Raw genomic sequence first — 27,450 nt, 5'->3', positions numbered from 1 at the left:
GAGTTTATTATATTCAGGAATATGCTTTACATATATTAATTCATTCTGTCCTCTCAACAACCTGATGAGGCAGATTCTGTAATTATCCCCTTTTACTGATGAAGAGCCTAAGGCCCAGAGAGGTTGAGTAATTTCTCTAAGGTCTCACAGTAACACATGGTAGAACTTGAATTTGAATCTAGGGTGCCACTGGTGAGTATATAAATTGATACAGCTATTCTGGAAAAACATTCTGGTAATATTTAGTGAAATTTTCTCTGCATATATGCCTTGCAACCCAGTAATCATACTCCTGCATACATATCCTAGAAGAGTTCTTACCTGGGTCCATAAGGAAACATGGCCAGAAAGATTACTGGGGCATTGTTTGGGTAGCAGGGAGATGAGAGGCAATTTAGATGTCCATCACTCAAAGACAGTAAGGAAATGCACTGGATGCATACTATGAAAAATAGTGCATTAGAAAGAAACAACAACTAGCTACTCAGACAGAACATGGATAGATACCCAGTGTTGAGTGAAAAACTAACAGCCAGAACGAGATCTAGAGCATAATAAGCATTTATATGAACTAAAAACACATAATCTAAATAGTACTATTTGTTAGATAAAGCTACATATGTAGCTAAAGACATTTTATCCAATACATTAGAGTGGGTACCTGTAGCAGGGGAGGGCAATGACGGTAGGTGTTGAAGGTGAGAAAGAAAAATAAAATCAAACAAGAGGGGCCTTGCCCAGATAAGAGAAACGCTACAGTGTCACAGGAGGAGGCTCCCTACACCATCCCCAAAAGGCAAAAACAAAACTAAAAAGTCACATGAGATGAATCATGAGAAGGAAAGACATTAACTGCAATAACCAGCACAAACAGCAGCCCCAGGAACTGAAAATCACAAAAATAATAGAATACTATGAAAAATGCCATAAATTGTGTTTCATTTTAATAAACAGGCAAAATGAAGAGAAGTCATAATCAAGGAACAAGATAACATGGAAAAAGGATAATCAGATATGAAAAAGAACCGAAAGAACTCCTAGGAATAAAAACTGAAATTAATGCATTCGTCCATTGATAAAGTAAATAGACTAGATACAGTTAAAGATAAAATCAGTAATTAAGAAGAGAAGTCTGAGAAAATTACTCAGAAGATGGCAGAGTTTATAAAAACAGAAACATGAAAGGGAAGCTAAAGGATACAGAAGACAGAATGAGAAGGCAGCGCATGCATCTAATAAGTGTTCCAGATGGTGGCTCTGTCGGTTGAGCCTCCGACTTTGGCTCAGGTCATGATCTCACAGTTCCTGAGTTCGAGCCCCAAACTGGGGTCACTGCTGTCACCACAGAGTCTGTGGTGACAGGCTCTTTCTTTGCCCCTACCCAGAGCTTATGCTCTCTCTCAAAAATAAATAAATCTTAAGAATTTATATATAAGTGTTCCAGATAGAAACAATGGAGAATATGTAGAAGCAATCTGAAGATATCATTGCGGAGCTATTTCTAGAATTAAAGACAAACATGAGTCTTCAGAATGGAAACTTCAAAATATTAACAACAGTGAGAAAAAGAAGTTGTAAAAAAACAACAACAACAAGAGAAAAGACACTACTTACAAAAGACTGACAACTGGACAGATACAGACTTTTCATTTAATAACAGATGCCAGAGGAAAATGCAGTAACAGGTTTTGAATATTAAGGGAAATAACAATCAAGTTTCAACATCCAGGTCACGATAAAATGATCTTCAAATAAACAGATACAGACAGTCACCGGAAGAATTACTTTAAGAAGGAAACTGAACCAAAAAAGGTGGGGTGGGGGGGATAGAATGCAAGAAAAAATAGCAAGTGGCAAGCAAAGAAACAGCTAAAATAAACCGGAAAAGTTAAAATCAGGAAGACTAACAACACCAACGTTGGAGATGCCGAGTGACCAGACTCTCATACGTTGTTGGTTGAAGTGTAAAATAGTACAACCACCTGGGAGTGTGAAGGTTTCTTACAATAAAGAATAAACTACTAATAAATGCAACAACATGGATAAACCTCACGACGATTACGTTAAGGAGCATCTGGGTGGCTCTGTTGGTTAAGCGTCTGACTCTTGTCAGGTCATGATCTCGGAGTCGTGGGATTGAGCCCTATGTCAGGCTCCACACTAAGAGGGGACCCTGCTTAATAGTCTCTCTCTGCCCCTCCCCCGTGTGTGTGCACTCTTTCTCTCAAAATAATTAAACATTTAAAACAAAACAAAATGGGGCGCCTGGGTGGCGCAGTCGGTTAAGCGTCCGACTTCAGCCAGGTCACGATCTCGCGGTCCGTCAGTTCGAGCCCCGCGTCGGGCTCTGGGCTGATGGCTCAGAGCCTGGAGCCTGTTTCCGACTCTGTGTCTCCCTCTCTCTCTGCCCCTCCCCCGTTCATGCTCTGTCTCTCTCTGTCCCAAAAATAAATAAACGTTGAAAAAAAAAAATTAAAAAAAAAAAAATGAACGATTATGTAAGTCAAAGAAGTCAGGCACAAAAGAGTACATACATAGGACTCAACTTATAGGAAACAGAATTACAGGTAGAACTAATTTACAGTGATAAAAATGAGGAGTGTGGAGGCTGTGGGGATGGTGTAGGGAAGGGAATGGAAAGAGACACAAAAGAACTTTCTGGGGAACGGAAATGTTCTACATCTTATCTTGGGTGGTGTTTAAAGAATAGCTATTTGTCAAAACTCTTCAAATTTAATACCTAAGCTCAGTTGTTAATTATATTTCAATAAAAAAGAAATTAAGAAATGTGTTAGGATACTGAAAACACACTGACTGCTGAAAAATGGGTACTGGAAGGAGAGGTTAAACACAAGGTAGAAAAATGACAACCGAAGTAGCTAGCATTTACTGAATGCTTACTATGTGCCAGGCATTGTTCGAAATACTGTGCATAAATTAACTCATTTAATTCTTTGAATAATTTATGAAGCAGGTACTCTTATCCACATTTTACAGATTAAAAAAAAAAAAAAAAACTGGCACAAAGAGGTTACATTACTTAACTAGGGTTTACACTAATGTGTGGCAGAGCTAAGGTCCAAACTCTGGCAGCCTGGCTCTCAGGTCCCGCATTCTTAGAAACCCACTGCCTCTCCGAAATTAACAGTCAACAACAACACGGGAAGAGCAGAGAAGGAGAACAGAGTCAGGGTGTTCCAAGGGTCAAGAGGGTGACTGATTGACTTTAGCCTTTGGCCTAAGTGAAGTGTTAACAAGTAAGGATGTAGGGGAATAGAAGCAAGATTAATATTTGCAAACAAGGGATACAAAAGAGAATAATGGATATAGGATTAATCAACAGCAAGTGAGAAAAGGGAGAAAGAAAGGCAAGAGAAAATCGTATTAAGTAGATGACAACTGCAGATGGCAGAAAGAAGTCCAAATGTATTAGTAACCACAACAGAAACGGACTGAACTTTCTTGTTAAAAGGCAGAGAGATTCTCTGATTGGGTTTTTAAAAAATCAGCTATGTGTTACTTGTAAGAGAATTAATGTGTGGGCATGTTTACACTTGAAATGGTGCTTAGCACATAGAAACTACTCCACGTGTTAGTGGTTATGACTATTAGAAAGAGACTGTGGGTCGTCCTCATTAGTTTTCCAAGTAGCCATCTGACAGGACAGCTGAAATATCTATCTACAAATAAACAATTAAACTGTATCATCTCTGCAGACTACTTTCAGGTACAGAATACTGTTATTAAATAAATCTAATATATAATCATGAGGGATACACTGGTGATTCGGGGGCTACTGAGTACTTCAGAGGCTAAACTATACTTTGCTGATCTCACAAAGATCGTAAGACATAAGAGCCTCTAACATATATTTTACTGTTTCCCCTAATTCCCTTTGTAAAGATGTGAAACTGAACAGAGAGAATACAGCACTAGATACGATGTTGTGAAAGCGTATCTTTCAGAGTTAGAACACTGCATGTTGGACTCTTAAGTGAAGTCCTGTAGATTCTTGGATAGAGGCAAACCTAATTTATGTCATTAAGCACTTACTGAAATTGCTGGGCTTGGGAAAATTGTCAAAGGTCCCAAGGGAAGAACATTTAAGCAACAAAAGAGCACCAGAAAGATGGCTGTTCCTCAAAGGAACAATATTAAAGCCTCAAGAAAAGACTATACTGATATAGAATACAGATACTTAGAAAAAACTTAATTGGCTGAACCGAGTGCTACGTAACGACCCAAAACCCAAATGGGAATTCAACACAAAGTGGAAACTAGGCCAGCTTTCTAAAAGGAGCACAAGGAATATTTATTTACTTATTCATCCATCCATTCATTCATTCATTCACTTATATTTTTATTCGGTCTACTTCCAAAAAGGATTTAGGGGCACGTGGGTGGCTCAGCTGGTGAGTGTCTGACTTCAGCTCAGGTCATGATCTCATGGTTCGTGACTTCAAAGCCCCACATTGGCTTGCTGCTGTCAGTGCAGAGACCACTTCAGGTCCTCTGTCCCCTCTCTCTGCCCCTCCCCCACTTGCACGTGTGCGCTCTCTCTCTCTCTCAAAAAGAAGTAAACATTAAAAATAAAGGGATTCTTGGGGCACCTGGGTGGCTCAGTCGGTTGGGCATCTGACTTGGGCTCAGGTCATGATCTAACCGTTCGTGAGTTCAGGTCCCGTGTCAGGCTCTGTGCTGACAGCTTGGAGCATGGAGCCTGCTTCGGATTCTGTGTCTCCCCTCTTTCTCTGCCCCTCCCCCTCTCGTGCTCGCGTGCGCTCTCTCTCTCTCTCAATAAATATTTTTTAAAAAATTTTTAAATAAAGGGATTCCTTCACTTAAAAGAAAATGAGAAAAACCAGAAAAGGCAAAGGTGAGAACTAAGTCATAGTTCATAGAAAACACAAAATCCCTTCAATGAACAAGGAAGACTACAACAACACTAAAGGCTTATTCTCGATATGCACTGCTTACTTTTAATAATGTAGATGTTCTGAAATCCACAATTGCTGGCAATGTCCTTATAGCAAAAAAGCTCAAAGGCCTTTCTTTGCTGCTACTGCTAGAGAGCAGTCGGAGGCTCTTTTCTGTCTGTCAGGAACCAACCGGACCTCCCCTTCCCCGATTTACTACACTCACTTCCCGTCCGTCTTCAGCCCGCCACACGCCCGTGTCATCCAGTTACTAACTGTGGGTCATCTGCCTTTTGTTTACTCAGCACACTGCTAGGTGCTGTGTGGGAACCAAATGAAATATAAAACAAGATCTTTGTCCACAGGGAGTTGGCAATAAAGCTGACCCCGTGCTGGAATGCTTAAAAACAGAACTCTTAAAAAGACTCAATCCATAACAGACCAGAAGAAGGAAAGGAAGAAGAGGAAACAAACAAAACAGACCGATCCCAGTGAGCGGCAAGGAAAAGGAAAGGAGCTAGAGCTGGTAAACGCAAGTTAGGTGCGTGGCACACACAATGTCAACAGGCCAGGGTGAAAGGAAAAGAACTCCAGACAGAGGAAGAACCACGATCAGTTCCGGAAGAGGCACGCTTAGCATGTATGCTAGAAACAGTGTATGTGTTCAGGCAACTGGCACTGCACTTGGCTTTGGAAAGACATCTAGTAACTAGCTGCCATCATTACTACAGACCCCGGGCTGGCTAGGGTGGGTCTCCAAAAGCACTGGTGGAAGAGAAGTATGGAGCACAAGGGTATGCAGGGTTAGAGAGCCCAGAAAATAAGCAGAGGAACTTGTACCTGCTTTGAGGGAGGAGCTTCTGAAATAGGAATAACACAATTAAAGCAGAGCTTTACCAGTGACAGGAGGGATGGACTAATCAGGAAAATGTTTAGCAATGGAAAGAAAGAACAGGCTCCTATATTGTCTATATTGGCTGTCTACATAGGTTTGTTGCCTTAGACATCCTGTATCATAGAATTCCCTGGAGCAGAAGTTGGACCCACCTCTGCCTGGATTTGTGTTCCAATATCCAAGAGAGAAAAGCCACTCTGTGACTTAATCAAGGGTCCTCCATTCTGGTTCCCCTAACAATTCTGCACTCCCCTTTGGCATACCTATCTCATGGTCTGAGATATCTCTCTTATGGTCTGGCTCAATGCAACCTTATCTGCTTAAAGTCCCCCCCCCCCCCCCCGCCCCGCCCCGTCACTGTTGATAACCCCTTTGTCCTGAATAAAATCTTTACCTCTACCTTGATGCCTACGCTCTGCTGGAACCAGAGAGCTGGAAGAGACCTTGGAGAGCCCTATTCATCGCTTTCAGCAAACAGAAGTTCATTACTTTATCTATCACGTACTCTTGTCGCATGACCAAATGACCTTAGTCCAATCTCTTCCCTTTTTAAGGGAGGAAACTGAGGTCCTGAGAGGCTGAGTTGCTCTTTGATCCAAGTCGGCTTCAACCCCGTGGCTATTTAGTCTCACAAACAACCAGAGTCAGGTGAAATAACAGGCACTCTCAACATAATTAGAGCAAAGATCACACATTTAGAGACAAGAAATGGGGCATTTGCTTCACACAAAAAGATGATTTAAAATGTAAGGTATCTAAGGAATCAGCTAAGTTAAAAGAGAACCACTAGCAATTATTTCTGAGAATACAAGGTGGATGGGTGAGGTCAAAGAAGGGTGACTGCAGCTTTTCGCGGGCCCAGATTTCTCAAGTTCAAAAGCAGCTGTCATTTGGTCTTGTCTCTTACACAGAAGGCCTGAAAGGCAGTAATGTGTAGTGTGAGGGATGGAGGTTTCTGCATTTGGCACTCCTGGATTCATGGTAGTGTCTCCTTGTGTGTATTGCCATTGTTGTTTCTAATGGTATCACTACCATCATCATTCCATTCCAAATGCTAGTCTACCACAACTATTCCCATCCTTGAGACTTATAGCAATACACGAATGGCCTGTGTGCTTTCCTAAGATACATCCTGGTTGCTGGGAACTCCAAGTAGCCTGAACAGCTCCGAAGAACGCCAGGAGTGAGCATTCCAAAGCGGCCGGCTGCGTCAGGCATAAAATTCACCTGCGGGGATTTGAATGCTGTCCAGTGAGCAACGTGGCAGACGCAAAGCAAGCATGATCTGGACATGCTATCTTGCTTGTGTACTGGGAGTTATACCAAACTCCATTTAATCTCGTTTACAGGTGAAGACTAAGGCTCAGACATGTTAAATGCCTTGTTAAGGATCATGAGTTAACGAGGCAAAGAAGTGAGTGCAGGGTTCAATTCTCAAACCATGGTTCTGTCCTCTAAAATGTGAAGGCCTTGCTGGATGCCAAGACCTAGCCACCCCTTCTGCAGATAATTCTCCCTTCCAAGGGCTCAGAAGCCATTAAGAAGCACAGCTGTCAACTCTTGGTTACTTAACAAGTATACTTACAGTCTCACCCTGAGGGAACGGGTTAGTGAGGAACCACATCCACTGCCCCACCAGCTCAAGAGACCCTATTTTTCTCAGTTATCAACTCATGTCTCATGACAGAGTTAGCCCTAATGATATCCTCCTGCTCATTCTTTTCATAGTCTGTCAAACTACATAGGAGTATTATTTATCAAATAACCCCTAATAAGAGCTACTAGTAATTAAGTACTTTACTATGTTTCTGAGCACTTTTTATGTCACCTCCTTTAACACTAACAATCCAGAAAGATAATTAAACCCAATTTACAATAAGTCCTGATAGTGGAAAGGTTAAGGAACCGGCCCAAGATCACACAGTAAATCAGTAAAGGAAATGAGATTTTAATCCAGTCTGCCTGACCTAAAGTTCTTGCTTCTATCCACAGAAAGATTTCTTACCTGGGATCCTGTCAAAGAGAAGATTCTGATCCCGAATTTCTGGGGTGGGGCCTGAATTCTGCATTTCTAATAAGCTCCAGGTGATACGGATACTGTTGGTTCAGGAACCCGCTCTGAGGAACAAAGCACTATATACACGAGACTCTCTGTTCTCCACTTTTTCCCTATCAAATTATTGTGTTTTAAGCAACTCTTCATCTTTTTTTTTTAATGTTTTTTTAACATCTATTTATTTTTGAGACAGGGAGAGACAGAGCATGAATAGGGGAGGGTCAGAGAGAGGGAGACACAGAATCGGAAACAGGCTCCAGGCTCTGAGCTGTCAGCACAAAGCCCAATGTGGGGATCAAACTCACGGACCGCGAGATCATGACCTGAGCCGAAGTCGGGTGCTTAACCGACTGAGCCACCCAGGCGCCCCACAACTCTTCATCTTTAAAAAGTCTCAAGTCATCTTCCAATCCTTCACTTTTGCACCTGCCTTTGGCTCCAATCAGAAAAACAGACACCATAATCGCTCTAGGAATACAACCTACCAAATATGGAGGACTCCAATTACAAGGCCTGAGGTAATTAGATCTATGGCCCCGGCACCAACTCCAGTTCCTACAGAACACATTCCAGTGATCTGGTCTACAAAGCTAGTGCGGCCTTCCTGGCTGCTGCCAAAGTAACTGGGGGTCAAACTGCCCCTGATCTAGAGTGGTCAACTGAACCTGGTTAAGCGTTGGGAGGGCCTAGGATGGCACAGCCAATCGATGAATGTATGCTGAACCGAATACAATGACGAGATCTCTGCTTAGGACACTCCGTATGGGTTACTGTGATACTTCCTTTCTAGCCACTATGCCATTTACCTTTCCCCACAAAATCAGACAACTCTATTTATCTTCCATAGCCTTCTACCCAGATCCCCTGAAAACTGTAGTAAACAGCATTTCAAGGCCTGTGTTCTCTTCTGTGACACAGAGTCTAAAATCGAGACTCAATATTATGTGCTGTCCTGACATCTGGTAAAATCAGGAGAGCCTCAAATGGCCCAAGCACAAATTCTGCTACCCATTCTGCTCTGGTAGACAAGGTCCCTGAGCCAAACAATCCTCCTTATCAAAGAGACTAAGGTTCAGTTCCTGTTCATCCCTGAGTAGTGGGTTTCAGTTCCTTGTCAGCACCCCCCCCCCAATTATTCCAGCAAGCCAATGACATCCTCTAGCAGAAACCAGGGGGCGCCCCACCCTCTTGATACCACAAAGCCTGCCTCCCACAGCCCCTGGTTGTTTACTCTGCTCCCGAGGGCAACCCCATATGGTCCTGAGTAGCAGACTATGTATGTCCTCCTCTGGGGCTGTGAGTACACGTGAGTAAAAATCCGTCAGTCTCATTTGCCAGAGTCCAGTGTTGTGCACTCCCCCATAACCCTGGGGCGGGGATCCTTCCCTCATCAACAGGATGAACAAGAGGTGATTAAAACATCTGTTTTGCTCAATCCACTGGTCTCGGCTCTTTTGATACGCTTGAATCTTTTGAATGCCTTTGGCAAGGTCATCAACTGCTGCAAGATGGCAATAATGTCCAGCATCATGCTAAGCACTGTCCATACACTTTCCATTCAATTCCCCTAACATCCTATGAGATAGATACATTATCCCTAACGTACAGATGAGGAAACTAACGTCTAACAGCCTATGCCCAAGACCATACAGCTAAGAAGTCTGGGTACAGCTCAAATGCAGATGTGCTGACTCTCTGTTCTTCATCACTACCTTAGCCTTGACAGCATTTCGGGGCTCAGCAGCAGCATTCCTCGGTGCCGCTCACAGATAGAGACGCGCTGCTAGCTGGCCCGACAGCAGCACCTGCATTTGAGGTGCCTTGTTTCTTTTGCTGGTCTCTACTGAAAGATGGATGGAGATGCGTATCTGGAAAGAGTGCTATGGGAACAGGCCGGCTGGCTGGCTGCCAAGAGAATTCCCCTGATGGCTTGAACTTGATTTACCAAAAGGTCTACTTTGGTTGTCAACCTTGCAGATACAAACCACCTATCCTATAAAAGCCTCATAGTTCATCGGACTTCGGAAGGGTGGATAACACGGTCCAAACTCATATAAGAGAAGAGATATAAATCAGAAAGTAAATTTATTAGTTCATTTGTTAGTGAAATAGGCCTACTCTTTACAGTTACCTGTGAAAAAGATTCAAGCAGCAAGGTCAAGTATCATCAGAAGAGACTGTATGCTACCAACATGTAATGAAAACAGGGTTCATCTGTCTTCGCCATGCGAGTAAGTGCCTGGCGCCACACTGGGCAGGTAAGAGTCTGAGGGCCAAGGTACACTACACAGGCACCGCCAACTGACACTGTCTTGTCCCTTCTATCGCCGAGTTCCTGGATCCTTCTGTGGCTCCAGTTTCTCTTTTGATAGAGCCGGACTCAGCTCTGTCTCTGAGGTAACCGTGAGCACGTATTTAATAGCACTGACCACGGGCTAATTTTTCAGTCTCTCTCAGGACGTGAGCAGTGCGCCCCTGGTGCTCCTGGCCACAGGTTTTCCAGTCTGTGCTCCGAACATCTATCAGATCGGAACTGGCTCCTCCAACAAGCTTCACCCAATGAAGCTCTCAATTCACTTCAAACTTATCCACCTTCTAACTTCTATCTGGCTCACCCACCTGACATGGCCTATCCCTGATTCAGTCCTCACTCCTTCCCTTTCCCTCTGTCCCTCACCTACTCCCTACTCTGCACTTCTGTCACTCTGCCCTCCTCTAGCCACTCCATCACACGTCCCTAATTAAAACTTTTTTTAAAAAAGTATCTATCAATACCAAATGTACGTGAAATGACTCCTGATCAGAAGGATAATAAAAATCAAGAGAATTGTGCAACTAAAATTATCCTTAGATAATTTAGAGGGGTGCCTGGGTGGCTCAGTCAGTTAAGCTCAAAGGTCATGATCCCATGGTCAGTGGGTTTGAGCCCCACATCGGGCTCTGTCTTGACAGTTCACAGAGCCTGGAGCCTCCTTCAGATTCTGCGTCTCCCTTTCTCTCTCTCTGCTCCTCTCCTGCTTGTGCCTTCTCTCTCTCTCTCTCTCTCTCTCTCTCAAAAAATAAACTAATTAACATTAAAAAATTTATCCTCAGAGACTATGTAATCCAGGTCTATCATTCCATAGATGAAAAGACTGACAGAAATTAAGGGACCTGCCAAATCATGTACCCTGGTAATGGCAGGGCCAAACCCAGGACCCGAGTTCTGGGCTTTCAAGCCAATACTTGAACCAAAACACCAAACTCCTAAATATATACATCAGGTGAGGGGTTCCGTGGGGAGGGCTTCCTAGGTATCTCACAGACTGGTGGTCACGAGCACTAGGTGTTGTCATACAGCACATTTACTATTTTTCTTTGAGTGTTAAGTACCAACCACTGATATCCCTTTCAATGAGAAAATAATTACCCTCAAGCCAGAAAACTGCCGCAAAGTGTCTCAGGGAATATATGATTGCAAATTCCCCAATCCACTGTCACCAGTAAGACTGTAAGTTGGATCTGTGACTTAACAACAACAAAAAGAAAAACCACATTTCTAACATGACTATTTAAGATACTTAAAAGATAACATTTAATGAATATGTAATTGAGATCATGATGGAGAAGGCCTTTTTATGCATAGAGGAAACAGAAGAAATTCACAAATAACCAACAGATGTGATTACATAAAAACATAAACTTCCAAAACCCAGCATCAATAAAACTAAAAGATAAATGATATGTTACATGAAATGAAAAACAGTTAATATTAGAATAGAAAGATCACACAAATCAATAAAGAAAACTAACATTTAAAATTTTAAAGATGGACAAAGAAAAACAATTTACAAAAGAAATAAAAAGTTGATTTTAAGGGGCGCCTGGGTGGCGCAGTCGGTTAAGCGTCCGACTTCAGCCAGGTCCCGATCTCGCGGTCCGTGAGTTCGAGCCCCGCGTCGGGCTCTGGGCTGATGGCTCAGAGCCTGGAGCCTGTTTCCGATTCTGTGTCTCCCTCTCTCTCTGCCCCTCCCCCGTTCATGCTCTGTCTCTCTCTGTCCCAAAAATAAATAAACGTTGAAAAAAAAAATTAAAAAAAAAAAAAAAGTTGATTTTAAAAGTTGGTCCTTCTGAATAATTAAAGAAATGCACATTAAAACATCCATACTATTTTGGGGCAAATTAGAAAAGTTTTGCAATGATATTTAATTGAGAAGCAGTAGTTTTAGTTTTATTCATTTATTTTTAAATGTTTATTTTTGAGAGAGAGAGAGAGAGAGAGAGAGAGAGAGAGAGATAGCAGCGAGCATACATGTGTGGGGGAGAGCAGGAGTGCGGGGGGACAGAAGATCCCAAGCAGGCTCTCTGCTGACAGCAGAGGGCCCGATGTGGGGCTCAAACTCACGAACCATGAGATCATGACCTGGGCAGAAGCTGGACACTTAACCAACTGAGCCACCCAGGTGCCCTAAGAAGTAGTTTTGGACCATGCACTCTTGATCTGGTGCAAAGCCTAACTTAAACACTTACTCAGTGACTTTGGGCAAGTCACTTTAATCACTGTGAGCCTGAACATCTTTACAGTTTTGTTGTGAAGATGAACTGAGACAACGCATCTGAGGTGTTTTAGCAAAGTTCCTGTCAACAGTAGATGCTCAGTGTTAGCTGCTATTATCATATTACTTGCATTAATAACTCAAGGAAGGGACCACTGAGACAGGTACCCACATGGTACGGATGGAAGTATAAACTGGTAAAAATCCTTCAGGGAACTAATGCGACAAGTAATCTGCTCGTCTAGAGCTGTAAGAAATGTCTTTGCTCTGGAAAACAGTATGGAGGTTCCTCAGAAAATTAAGAAGAGAACTACCCTACGACCCAGCAATTGCACTACTTGGTATTTATCCAAGGGATACAGTTATGCTGTTTCGAAGGGACACATGCACCCCCATGTTTACAGCAGCGCTATCAACAATAGCCGAAGTATGGAAAGAGCCCAAATGTCTATTGATGGATGAATGGATAAAGAAGCTGTGTGTGTGTATGTGTGTGTGTATGTGTGTGTATACACACACACATACACACACACAATGTAGTATTACCCAGCAATCAAAAAGAATGAAATCTTGCCATTTGCAACTACGTGGATGGAACTAGAGGGTATTATGCTAAGTGAAATTAGTCAGTCAGAGAAAGACAAATACCACATGACTTCATTCATGTGATCATTAAGATACAAAACAGATGAACATAAGGGAAGGGAGGCAAAAATAATATAAAGACAGGGAGGGGGACAAAACAGAAGAGACTCTTAAATACAGAGAACAAACTGAGGGTTGCAGGAAGGGTTGTGGGTGGGGGATGGGCTAAATGGGCAAGGGGCATTAAGGAGACACTTGTTGGGATGAACACTGGGTGTTATACATCGGGGATGAATCACTGGATTCTACTCCTAAAATCATTATTGCACTATATGCTAACTAACCTGGATGTAAATTTTTTAAAAAGTGTCTTTGGAGAGAGACATGAGAATCTGGGTGCTAAGGGTGGTCATGTGCCCTGTCTGAATGGTTTTACCAGAAAGTTTACATGGCAGTTGTATAATTATAGATAAATAAAAAAGAATGAGAAGCCCATGACAGAAGACAAAAAGATTGTTTTAAATATGTATGCCTTTAGACACTTATAGGAATCTATCTATACACAAATAATCAGAGATATAATGAAATATTTATGTACACTGAACTCAGAACAATAGCATCCCTAGTAAAAAACTGAAAATGTAGATGTATAATATGAGGAGTGTGTGTGTGTGTGTGTGTGTGTGTGTGTGTGTTGTTTTTTTTGTTTCTTTGGAGAGAGGGCGGGGGGGGGGGGAGGACAAGAGGGGGAGGGGGAGGGGAGGGAGGGGGGAGGAGGAGGGAGAGAGAGAATGAATCCCAAGCAGGTTCCATGCTCAGCACAGAGCCCAACACAGGGCTGGATCCCACGACCCTGGGATCATGACCTGAACCAAAATCAAGAGTTGGATGCTCAACCAACTGAGCCACCCAAGTGCCCCTACAATACGAAGTTTTTAAGTAAATAGGGTATACATCCATATTACAAAATATTATGCAGCCATGAAAAATTAGGCTGTCTATAGAATACCTATAGCACAAGCAACCAAAAATAAATAAATAGGACTTGATCAAATTTAAAACTTTTGTGTATCAAAGGATACTATTACGGAAATGAAAAGATAACCCCAGAATGGGAACAAATACTCTCAAATGACTTATCTGATAAGGGTCCAGCATCCAGAATATATAAACATAGCATATCAGAGTAAAGCATCCAGAACTCTTACAACTCACCAGTAAAAGGACAAATAAGCCAATTAAAATCAGCAAAGGATTTGAATAAACATCTCTCAAAAGAAGGTATACAAAATGGCCAATAAGCACGCGAAAAGATACTCAGCATCAGCTGTCATTAGGGAAATGAAGATGGAAACCGCCGCGATACCACCCCGTACCCACTAGGATGCTGCAACAAGACAAGCACACACAGACCGAAAGTACAAGGGCTGCTGAGGAGGCAGAGAAACTGGAACCCTCATACGTTGCTGGTGGGAACGTAAAACGGTGCAGCCACTGTGGAAAACAGTTTGCAAGTTCCTCAGGAAGTTAAACAGAGATACTACATGACCCAGCAATTCCAGCCCTAGATCTAAACCGATTAAAATGAAAACATACATCCACACAAAAACTTGTACACCAATGTTCACTGGCACATTATACGTAACAGCCCCAAACTGGAAACCCAAACGTCCACCGACTGATAAATGAACAAACAAAATGTTGTCTATCCACACAACGGAATATTATTCACCCATAAAAAGGAATGGAATACAGAATACTGTTACAGTAGGGGTGAAACTTGAAAACATTATGTTCTGTGAAAGAAGCCAGGCACAAAAGGCCACACACTGTAGGATTCCATTTATAGGAACTGTCCAGATTAGACAGATTCGTAGAGACAGACAGTGGATTAGTGGATGCCAGCTGGGAGGAGGGGGAGTTGGGGAGAGAATGCTAATGGGTACGGAGTTTTGGGATTTTTTTTTATTTTTGGAGGGATGAAAATCTTCTAGAATTAGAAAGTGGTGATGGTTACACAGACTTTTAAATTGTACACTTTAAAACAGTAAATTATACGGTATGTGAATTATATCTAAATACATTTTTTTAAATTAGGCTCTTGAAGATTTTTAATAACATGAGGAAATGCTCTCAACATACTAAAAGGAAAAAAAAAACGAGCATGCAACTGTATGTATAATTCCAATTTGATTTAAAAATATATGTACATGCATATACACATTTGCATTTAAAAAGACAGAAAATATATCAAAATGCTAACAGTGGGTTCCTAGGTAGTGTCATTATGGGGGACTTATTTTCTTCTTCATACTTTTTTTAATGTTTGTTTATTTGAGATAGAGCAAAGGCAGGAGGGGCAGAGAGAGGGAGACAGAGCATTCCATGCAGGCTCCACCCTGTCAGCCCAGAGCCCAATGAGGGGATCGATCCCACGAACCCTGACATCATGACCTGAGCCGAAATCAAGAGTTGGACGCTTAACCAACTGAGCCACCCAGGCGCCCCTCTTCTCCATACATTTCAATTTTTTTTTATAGTAAATACGTACTATTTTTATAAGAAGGAAGTTGTAAAACAGAAACCCAGGTCGGTCAGTCTGGCTTCAAAGCCGGTGTCATTTCCAGGACAGTTAACTCATTGTTATCTGAGTACAACACAGAGATTTAACAATTCTATATATTACTCAGTGCTCATCCTAAGTGTACATGAATAAGGCGCTTTTAAACTAAGAGGAGATAACAATAATTTAGAGCCTACTTGTTCTGTGCTACGCGAGGCACCACACACAGACTCAAGGGCCCCAACCTGTCCAAGGCCACAAAGCCGGTGATAGTGCTGCTGGGGGAGGTGGAGCCCACGCAGCCCCAGCGGGGCTCCAAGGCCCCATTTCCCAGCTTATTCAGTGGACAGCGTGCGCCTGTCCGTCCAGCAGCTCTTTACTGAGCTCAGCCAAATGCCCGTAACTAAGGCTTGTCCTTACATAGAGAAGAAATTCAGCAAAACCCTGCTCTCACAGAATGCACAGCAGCGGTAAGAGAACGGACCGCTTTCAGCCTGGAACCCTACTTTCCTTGTACCTCAGCAGTCGGGTGGCAGAAGCAGCAAGGACTCTGGAGCCCCGCCTCCCCCATCACTGTCCTAGGAGACCACACACATCGGCCAGCCTTCGCTGCACCTCTGTGCACACTTCACAGATGAACTCCATTCTCCTCTCCTAATGCTGGAAGCTTTTTGTCTTCAAAGTGGGAATTCTGTTCATCTCTAGCTTTCTCTCATTTACCACCAGGTAGTATGACAAAAGGGTTAACTTGAGGAGCTGACAACAACAAAAATGCAAAAGAGGATAACTCCTCTACTGCCTCTACCTTTGAGAAGGGGCCTATGGGATTCCACTGTATGTGCTCAAAAATGTCCAAGGAAGACATGGAAGATTCTATCCTCAACACTTCGCTGCCTGAGAAAAAAAATCCAGAACCCTAGGGGCCAATTATTCTGCTGCCTTGGACTCTGACCTTAGGAAGTCTCCTTCTGGTCTGAACCGACTGGAACTGAGGACAGCTGACAGCAGAATGGCAGCTATGTGCACAGCCGGTAGGAGGGCGGTCAGAGCCAATGACAGCCAGCTTCAGAGCACCATTCACGAGCTACCACACCAAACCCATGGGATAAATGAAGAGTGGCAAGTCTAACTGTGATTTAAATTTGTAAGTTCCTACTCCGTTCCCAAAATCATGCCGGGAGCTGGGGACTCAAAACACCGGCAGGCTTTTAAAAATCAAGTAACACTGGGGGCGCCTGGGGGGCGCAGTCAGTTAAGCGTCCGACTCTGGTTCTCGGTTCAGGTCATGATCTCACAGTTCATGAGTCTGAGCCCCGCCTCAGGCTCTGCACGGATGGCGTGGAGCCTGCTTGGGATTCTGTCTCTCCGTGTCTCTGCCGCTCCCCGACTTGTGTGCACGTGCACGTGCGCTCTCTCAAAATAAAAGAAAATTTAAATCAGAATTAAAATCAAGTAAAACCGAATTGCGCTAATAAAAGTAGACCAAGAGAAGGCAAGAAAGAGCGAGCATGAAGAGAAGTAGGAGGGAGGGGGAGATAAGAGGACTTACTGTTTGCAAACAGAAGTGAGGGAAATCTCTGTGACACGAATTAGAAGGGAAGACTCATGTAAAAGTACCAGCTGGAGTTTAGAATGGAGTGGCTCTTGACTGTCTCCCCTGCTTCTGCTTTTCCCTGGCCAGCTGGGAGTTTAAAATTTGAAAAACAACCTTAATAGGGAGCTAAAAAGAGCTGGGTTCTAAACCGGATTTTAAACTTTGTAACCCTGAGTCACCTTAATCTTTCTTTCAAAACCTGTTTCCTCAACTGTAAAAGGGAGGTAACACCTATACAGGAGCTCATAAAGCTATTCACACTTTTGTATGTTTGAAACTTCCATATTTCAGTGGAGATACTCATACCTATTGCCTAGTTGCTATGAGGATTACAAGAAGTAATTACAGAAAATACGTAGCCAGTGCCGGGGACTTTGTGGTATTCAATGGTAACTATCATTATCAACATGGTATGTTTTAAAGTTCTGTGATGAGGGTACGGAGAACAAAACACTATGAACCAGTGAATTCACTGCTGCAGAGTGTAGACTAGGAATGTCTGGATGTCTATACAAGGACAATCTTCCCATATATCGGTCTTACAGGCTCACTCCGTCACCCACTTTCGTCTTCCCCTTCCTGCTTTATTCATTCACTCAACAAATATGCATTGACTGCCTGCTGTATGTAGGACACAGAGCTGCATACTGAGAATGGGAACCGGAGGAAGAAAGGAGGAGACAGTAACAGGACAGGATGACGGGGACACCTATGAACCGTTTGAGATGATAAAACGTTTTGAGTATGTCGGTGTGTACACTCCTCTGAGAAGTTCTGGAGAGATTCTAAAAGGAATTTTTTTGTCTTAAGTTAAGAAAATCTAATAAACTTAACGGAAAACATACAAAACGTACACAGGGAAAAACATAACACACTCGTGAAAAATCACAAAAGTAGCCTTGAGCAAATGGAAAGACAGGCCAAGATCTTGGATAAGAAGACTCAATATCATAAAGATGTCAGTTCTCTCTCAGCTAAATTTAACATAATCTCAACAGAAACACCATCCAGTTGTTGCTGCCTGAAACTAGACAAACTGATTATAAAGTTTATATGGCAGAATAAGCAAGCAAAAGCAGCCAGGAAAACATTAAAAAAGAGCGATATGAAAAAACTGGCCCTTCTAGATGTTAAAACAAATTATAAAGCCTCTAAAATTAAGATGGTTTCGTAACGGCATATGAATTGGCGATCAAACCAATGGAACGTAACAGAAAATCCAGTTAAGAAACCCAAATGTATACAAGAACTTAGTATCCAGTAAAAACAAGATCTCAAACCAATGGAGAAAGGATAAGAACTTTTCATAAGTAGTGTTGGAATACCTGGCTGGCTAATGGGGAAAAGATAAAATTGGATCCTTCCTCAAACCAAACTAAATGTCAAGATAAATTCCAAATGAATAGGAGCCTTAGATGTGTTTAAAAAAAGGGGGGGGGGGGGAGGGGGTGAAACCATACATACACTGGAAGAAAACATTAACAAATTCCCCATAAATTAAAAGCAGGGCAAACTTCCTGGGACTCAAATTCTAAAGCAATACACTGTAAGACCCATAAATATAACTATATAAAGATGAAAAACCTTTGTACAGCAATAAAACAACATATGCAAAGTTAGGCATATGACAAATTGAAAAAAATATTTTTGCAACTTATGGCACAGACTTTGGGCAGATACCCTGTATCTCATTAAAGGAGAAAACAAATTTAAACTATAGTGAAACATTTCTTACCTAACAGATGGGCAAAACTCCCCCAGAACTTTGGTAGCAAGACTCCAGAGAAACAGAGAAGAGGGATCAGGCATCAAATAAAAACTTCTGTGAGGGGCGCCTGGGTGGCTCAGTCGGTTGGGTGTCCGACTTCGGCTCAGGTCATGATCTCGCGGTCCGTGGGTTCAAGCCCCGCGATGGACTCTGTGCTGACAGCTCGGAGCCTGGAGCCTGTTTCCAATCCTGCGTCTCCCTCTCTCTCTGCCCCCCCCCCACTCTCACTTTGTCTCACTCTGTCTCTGAAAAATAAATAAATATATATAAAAAATTTTTATTAAAAAAAACCTGTGGGGCGCCTGGGTGGCGCAGTCGGTTAAGCGTCCGACTTCAGCCAGGTCACGATCTCGCGGTCCGTGAGTTCGAGCCCCGCGTCGGGCTCTGGGCTGATGGCTCGGAGCCTGGAGCCTGTTTCCGATTCTGTGTCTCCCTCTCTCTCTGCCCCTCCCCCGTTCATGCTCTGTCTCTCTCTGTCCCAAAAATAAATAAAAACAAAACAAAACAAAACAAAAACGTTGAAAAAAAGAAAAAAAAAAAACCGTGAATGAACATAGTTTTGATTTTGAACCCACATAAATGGTTTACACAGTTAAAAAACAAAATTAGATTTTTAAAAGCAATTCTTAAAGTTTAAACCAAATGAGCCTGTTGATAAAGCTTATCAAATTGGTGGCATAAGCACACAGAGAAATAAATACATCAACTGGCCTCAGGGCAGAATCTGACAACACATTTGAAGTAGCAGATAGTCTAAGGACAAGGGAACCAACAGAAAACTCACACAACATTCAGTGATCTAATGATCAGTGCAGTTAGTGGCACGGCTACTGGGCTGGTTAGTAACATGGCCAGGAAAATCCAGCAGCCTTCAAAGCCCCAGAGTGTGACCCACTTGTCCAGGGAACGATAAAGTTCCGTGGCCCATTTGAGTGTTACTGGCTAGTGCCCAAGTAGAAGGTGAGAGGGAAGGGAAGAGAGTAAAGTGAGATTTGAACACACCCAACCAGAGCTTGAGGGCAGCACAGGCCAAGCCACTAACTGCATTTACCCTGAGGGCAAGCAAGCCACTTCGACTTTTAAGGAAGGGGGTAACAGAGTAACATGTGATCTGTGCTTCCTAAAGATCACTGGCATCAGTATACAAAATGGATTAGAGAGGAACAAAGGAAGAAGCCAGCTGGACAGCTAGGAGGCTGCTGTAGTCATCCAGGACAAGAGATTACAGTAGCTTTAAACCAAAAGAGAAAGGGGACATCAGTAGCCGTGTAGCCTAAATAAATACGTGCTAACTGCAGGTAGGGAGTGGAAGGAGGGTGGGAGGCTGACGGAAGGGGAAAAATATGCGGGACTCCCAGGTTTCTGCCTTTTGCAACTTTGTGGTGCCATCCGAAGAGACTTGGAACTGAAGGTAAGTACCAGGTGGAAGAAAAATGGCAAGTTCACTGCTGCCAGAGCCCCTGACATCATCCTTCAGAGCTGGTGGGGACAAGGAGTTAAGAAGGAAGATCCAATAACCAGGCTGCAGTGTTAGAAAGCTGAGAAACAGATCTAACAAGCAGGTCAGATAACCTCTTGCAGTATTTTCTCAAAATCAGAAATAGAACCACATACCGTTCACTTTGTTTTTTCTTTTAATGTTTACTTTTGAGGGAGAGAGACAGACTGCATGGGGGGTGGGGGGGGGGGCAGGGAATAGGGAGACACAGAATCTGAACCAGGCTCCAGGCTCTGAGGTGTCAGCACAGAGCCTGACGCGGGGCTAGAACTCAGGAACCGTGAGACCATGACCTGAGCTGAAGTCAAATGCTTAACCGGCTGAGCCACCCAGGTGCCCCTCGCTTTGTTTTTATATTTTAAAAAAATGTCACGTAACCAATATCTGGAGGTTTAAAAGCTAGTAATCCTTTGTTTCTAATCTCCTCTTCCTTCTTGGGCCCTTTCCTTCATAAAAACTAAGTTCGTAAACCATCTAGAGTCCCAGAATCAGACTCTCAGGCGGATAACAGAGGTCACTCACACAAATACCTCCAGGGACCGGAAAGACACAAAGTCTCTTTAAATGTAAGGAACTCGCTGTTAAACACTATATGGACCAAACAAACTGGCCCACGGCAGTTTTCTACTGAGGTCCCACGTTTACAAAATGTCCTAAGAAAATGACTTAAAACAGTTCCTTCCTTTTCTTTCCATTTGAGTACTAATAAATAAAACCAGAAACTACACCAACGAATGACTTTTTCAGGTCTTAGTTTAGATAAGAAAGAGAAGTTTGGCTTCAAAAAGAGCTCTTTCTTTCCCTCCATAGATACACAGGGCTGCCAGGACAGATACAGGGGCAGCCTCCCTCCTCCTTGGCTCCTCGGTCTCTGCCTCCGTGAATCCCTCTCCTCTTCCTCTCTCTCCTAACCTTACTTTCCTGTGGTCCTGAGGAACCTCGTCCATTAGCAAGAAGTGGATTCCTAGAGCCCGAGTTATTAGGCCCCTACCACTGTTCCTTTCACGGGTCAGAGGAAACCAGCAGGGCAACGGCTACCAAGGTTGCCAAGACAACGCACTGCCATTTCAACAGTGTCCTATAAAATAAGGACGATGATCTCTGAGGCATTTCCAAGTACCTCACTGGGTAAATATCCCTATGAGACAGGAACACCCAACTCTGCTTGGCCACTTTAGAGAAGAAACGAGGCCTGGAAAGATACTTTCAAAACTGAAGTCAAGACCACACGGCAGTAAGAAGTAACTGGTTTCAGGTGGGATTCATCACCACTTTGGTTCACTGGTTTTTATTACATGTGACGTTTCATTGTTGGCTCTGCACCTTTCGAGGGTCAAGGATCCCTCTGAGACCTGATTAAAGAATGGGCTCACTCCCCACAAAAACGACAGACAAATCTGCAGGCAAATTCAAAGGATTCGTGAATCCCCCGCAGCTCAACCACTGACCCCAGTTTAACAATCTGGGATCAGCTAGAATGTATGTACTTCATCTAAGGACAGGAAAAACCTGGGTGTCATGAATTTGAGGATTTGGAGTTAAATAACAACATCAGGGAAATACAAGGAAAGCCGGCGTTCTTTCCTTACCCTTCTCTCCCTTGAGGGCTGCAGACGTCTCAAAACCGCAAAGGTCTCTGCAATCGACACACCACACCCTCTGCAGGACTTCAAGACAGTGACAATCTCATCTCCGAATTTAAATGCCCTTAATATTTAATTCTTTCCTCTACGTGGTTACAGCTTGCTTTTTTCACATTATCGGGATGATGGCTTTCGGAGGCAGCCTATTGGAGATCCAGAAAACCATAAATTCCAATTCAATTTCCTTGTGAAAATCAAAGAGCTCACTCGCTTGAAGAGTTGAAAGCGTCTGAGGGGTCACTGCCTTCCTCCAGGGTGCTGGTACAGGCAGTGTTCCAGAAGGGTAATGTAAACACTCAGTATGAGGCAACAGGGCATACCAATTTGTTTTCCAATCTATTTTATTTCAGTTCAGAGCTTCTTTGCAGACAGACAGTCCACAAAAACAGCCACACTTTGGTTGTACTCAGTCTTCTTCAATCTCCAAAAGCAGCTGAGTATTGCCAAAGCGTGGCTCGTTTCCCTGCGCTGCCCGTCTGCAATGAGGCTTTGAACTGAAATAAAATAGATTGAAAAACAAATTGGTATGCCCTCGCTCTCCCTGCAGTTTTATATTATCCTTCAAAACTAGTGTTACCACCTTCTCTTTACTGGAACCCAACAGACCCAAATAACAGAGTAAAGCGGCAACACTTTAAATGTGCAGGTCCCACCCAAACCTAAAATAGCAACTTAATGCTGGGCTTATTGTTTAACATTGCATTAACATGCCACTCTCCCTCCTGTTCCTTGCTCCATTTGCCGGGCTGGACTACACCTTCTAAGGACACGTGCAATCGGGTTACTAGACGCAGTTTAAAGCAAAACCTGACACTGCCGATCCTCTTACACGGTCTGCTTGATTTCTCACTGCCTCTGCAATTTTTCACGTTCATGACCCCAAATACCTTCCTATTTTTACCAATTCAAAAAGTCTGTTACTCGCTTTAAAGCGTCCAACGCCCTGCTTAAAGTATGCAACATTATTTTGAAAACTTTCAGAGGAAACCAAAAATCATTTGCAAACAAACTTTGAAATGACCACCAACTAGAAGAAACCTGTAATTTTCTTACACTGCCTTAAGAAAATGCACATGCCTTCAATGGAGGAACACACTAAAATAATGAAAAGAACTCTGAATAGATAGTTGTATAATTTGGTTGAAAAAAATTTAAAACTCGTTTGGAGGAGTTCCTCTCTCAACAAGCACAATGAGAAAAAATAAGAGCTGTTCCTGTCGTCCCCAAAGATAGAAGCATACACACACACCCTCAGCTTTGTTGGTAACATAATCCTAGACTTTTGTTATTATTTAGCACTTTAAATACATTTCCATTTGGGGCCCAATTTGGTTTTCTCTGATTGGAATTCAGCAACATGTGTAACAACAACAAAAAGGAAACAGCAAACCTGTTATTACACTTTTTCTTATTTAATCCACACAACAACCCTTTTCAGGAGGTACCACTATCCGCATTTCACATACTAGACCATCTGTAACCGGCCCACGGCACGCAGCTCTCCCAGCAGTAAAGCTGGCTTGAGGGCCAGTGACTCAGAGCACGGGACCGAATCACGGCACCACTACTCACTTGTTTCAATCCTTCCAACACCCCACATTCTTGCCACCTCACAATCTCTGATCCTACTAAAAAGTTCTTCCTTCCCAGTTCTCTCCCTTCTCCCTTCTTGCCTGGACTGGATTCTCGTCACTCAAACAGGTTCGGTTTAAACTACCTTTCTCAAGTGCCTTGCTGGGCCAGGCCGGTAAGAGGGGTCCTCTGGGTCAGCACTGTTTTATCACCTTTATCACAGTTGCCACTATTTGCCTTAGACACGAGGCGTTAGGTCCATCTTGCTCACGGTAATCATACGGCCCAGCACAGTGGGGTCTGGTACATAGCAGGCACTCAAATATTTGATCAACAAATGGCCTGAATTGTTTATTTAATACCTACCAGACTACAGGCTGTGGGCACTGGCTAGCAGCTGATACAAAAATAGGTAAGGTGTGGTCCTGCCCTGGAGAGCCTCCCAAGAAAAGGTAATTTAACAGACGGAATAATACAGACTGGTGTGATCAGTTGAGGTTCAGAACCCAGCTCCCTCGTACATTAACTATGTAACCCTGGACATTGCTCTGAATCTCAATTTTCTCATCTTTACAACAGGATTATTAATACTACCTTCGTCACAGTGTTGGTGAGAGAGCCGAATGATATTCCATGTAAATAGAGCACACAGTGCTTTGCAGAAATCATTTAATATATACGAACTAGTGTCTTTATTATGATGCTATGACAGCTGTATTTGAAATTAGCTTTGTTTACAGGTATACCATCTGTCCAAGACCCTTGCTGAATTTAAATCCTGTGAAAGGGCAAAGAGCTTGTTGATCTTGTCCACCACTTTTCTTCCAGGGATTTGAATCATCCTTAGTACATAGTAGGTGCTAAAAAAACACTGAAAGATTCACGAATGCATACGTGCAGGCAAGGGGTGTTCTGAAATCGTTTGTTAGTTCGACTAGGGATGAACAGCTAAGTTTGGGAACTACTGCCATGAAAGAAATGCATCTAAATTAGAAAGTAGGGTGTGGTATAAATTTGATGATTTCGCTAAGAAAAACTTCCCTTCGAGGTTGTAATTAGATCTCCATAAGCCATACAAAGATTTGGAATAGGATTTCAGGGAAGAACCAAAGAGCCCCAGGTTGAGCCTTCAAAGAAGTTCCAGCAGTATGAGGCGGGTCACAAAGCAGAGGGCTCCCTGGAATGAGCTCCATCTGCCAGACCTATAATCTAGTACACCCTTAGGAAGCTTAACCTCAGAATCTGGTATTCCCGTCTTAAGCGGAAACATGGATACTTACTTAGGAAATGTTGTTAGCAAAAAACCGCTGGGTATGAATAGAAACGAAGCACCTTATTGTAGGCGCTGGTGGATGGTACTGTTACGAAAAACAGTGGGAAACAATTCCCACATTGATTAACAGATCAGATCAATAAGTCTAGAGCTTTAGGTGCATGGGGTAGTTTAAGTCGAGTTTCCCTTTCCGTGAGAAACGATCAGAAGAATCGCCGGACAACGCTGACCCGTCTACTTGTGTCTAGGGCAGGGGCTGGCACACTTCTGGGAAGGGCCGGACCTTAGGTATTTTTGGCCTTGTGGGCCATGCCCTCAAAGCCATGCCATGTCTGTCGCAACAACTCAACGTAGCCCTCGTAGCAAGAAACGAGCCACAGATGATATAAAACAATGAACATGGCTATGTTCCAACAAAATTTCACTTGGGGACACTGAAATCTGATTTCATATACATTTCGTAAATTACAAGAAAGTCTTCTTTTTTCCCTCCCAAGCATTTAAAAATGTAAAAACCACTGTTAGTTCCCCACAGACCAAAACGGGGTGGGGTGGGGTGGGGTGGGGGACCGGGGATTTGGCCCCAGGCCGGAGTTTGCCGAAGCCTGGCGCAGACTTGGCAGGAGGGGGGAGAGACTCGAGAAGCAGCAGCGAGGAGGCCTCGGATCGCGCCGAGGAGCAGGCGGTGACGAGCGAGGGCAGGCCCCAGGCGGGGGCCAAGCCGGGTGCACCCCGACAGGGCCCCGCGGCCTCTCCCCACCGGAGACTTACAGCCGAGCCTGCGCTCGGGGTGGGAGCCTCCCCAGGGGGTCCGCGTCCGGGGCAAGAGGAGGCGGCTGCGACTTGGCAGAGCCCCACGGAGTTCGCCACGCCGAAGGGTCTCAGCGCGCCCCTCATTTGGGGCGCCTCTCGGGCCTCAACAGCTAAAGGGGTCTCCACGCTGAGTCCCAGCCCCGTTTCTATGGTTACCTGTTCAGCACCGATTCAAACTGCCGTTCTTTATTGACAGCGCCATAGAGGACACGAACACTCCTGCCCGAAGGGAACAATAAAGCTTTCTCCATTCAACAGCGGCAGAGACGCCAGAAGGCGGCCATTTTGAGGCCGGCGCGTAAGGAGTAGAGCGGCGAGGGGGCGGCCCGGCCTGCCCCGCGCGCCGTGGTCACGTGTCGGGGGCGGGCCTCGGGGGGCGGGGCCTGCGTCGAGCGCGCCCTCCACCAATGCTAGGGCGCGGGGGCTAACCGGTTGTTAGCCTGTTCTCTGACCTATGACCTTAGCCACTCCCTCCCCTCCCCACACTCTCTTATGAAAGTTTTGATGGGGTTCCACGGACTCTCGCTTGGGCAGTACTAGAGTGGGGATCTTGTTTCCAGAATGGCACAGAAGTAGACACAAAACGGTTTCTCTACATTTTTCCAAAACATGTTCACGTGCAAGGCAGAGACGTGACCTGAGCCGCGTCCCCAGACGCATCCTCATAGGTGGAGAGTCTTGGCACCGCTCGGACGTGATAGGCTACCAGGGTCGTATCAGCCAATCGAGGTGCCCGGAAGGCGTTTTGATCCCGCCTTTCCCTCCTCCCGCTCAGGAATTTAGGGTGCGTGTTGTGGGGGGGGGGGTGGTCATAGCTTTTCTTCTGCTCAGTTTCTTTCACACGCTTTGTTGCACAGTGAGCGTTCCACGTTGGAGCTCCTGTTGCCACCCTCATACAGCCAAAGAGATTAAGTCAGATCCAGACAGTATCAGACAAATTAAGTCACATCAGTGCTGGCCCACTGAACCTCACACTGTCACTCCGTCACTGACGCGCAGCCAATTTTTCTGTCACTGCCAGTCATGCCACCCAAATCCAGCAGTCTCAGTACAATGCCGAGTTCCCTCTGTGGTTACAGCTGTTACATCCACAGTGTCAATATTCGGTCGTTCTGAGAGCTGACACTGTCAGGCTGACTCCCACTCCATCACCGTTTTTAATCACAAATTCAATCTGCTGGGCAGAACTGTCACTTGCATTGTTGCTGTCGTTGGGTTCATTATTGTTTACTGTCACTGTCCGACCACAGGCGACCACTGTCAAGGACTACAAACTTCAAACAGTTCTGTACAGTATAGCAATTGGACTCTGTGCCCAGCTGTCACCCTTTCGGTTGTTTTCACTGTCATTGTCACTCAGCTACTTTCACTGCCCCATAGTCAAGCCAATATTCAGCAGGCCCCTACTGGGTACACAGCTGTCCTTGTTACTGCCCGATTAGTCACTTTCACTATTATACTCTCATGTCACTGTCACGTTCAGGGTCAGATTTACTATAGCTGACATCCAGTCACTCTTGTAGTCACTAGAGCCGCACCACAGCTGTTGTGCCCCCTAATCACTCATTTCCACCACCTCTGCCTTGTCCCTTAACGGGAGCCCCCAATACACAGGGTTGCCACATTTAGCAAACAAACCACAACTACCTAGAATGGTACTTGGCACGTAGTAGGTGCTCAAAATATATTTCCCAAATTAATGGATTTTTTATTTTTTTTAACGTTTACTTATTTTTAAG

At 43.9% G+C, this 27,450-nt stretch overlaps 1 protein-coding gene across 1 annotated transcript in view; it reads right to left on the bottom strand.

Moving 5' to 3' along the window:
• The window catches only part of ZBTB40 (zinc finger and BTB domain containing 40), a 78,169-nt gene extending 52,138 nt beyond the window's left edge, over positions 1–26,031 (bottom strand). The window contains exon 1 of the mRNA XM_043574048.1: positions 25,868–26,031. The gene's annotated coding sequence lies outside the window, so the exon portion shown is untranslated. The remainder of the gene's footprint in view (positions 1–25,867) is intronic.
• Positions 26,032–27,450: the final 1,419 nt, after the last annotated feature.

The sequence above is a fragment of the Prionailurus bengalensis genome, chromosome C1 (assembly GCF_016509475.1).
Source record: "Prionailurus bengalensis isolate Pbe53 chromosome C1, Fcat_Pben_1.1_paternal_pri, whole genome shotgun sequence".
Classification (NCBI taxonomy): Eukaryota; Metazoa; Chordata; class Mammalia; order Carnivora; family Felidae; genus Prionailurus; species Prionailurus bengalensis.
The sequence above is the reverse complement of the archived record's forward strand: the minus strand, read 5'-3'. Positions and strand labels throughout refer to the sequence as shown.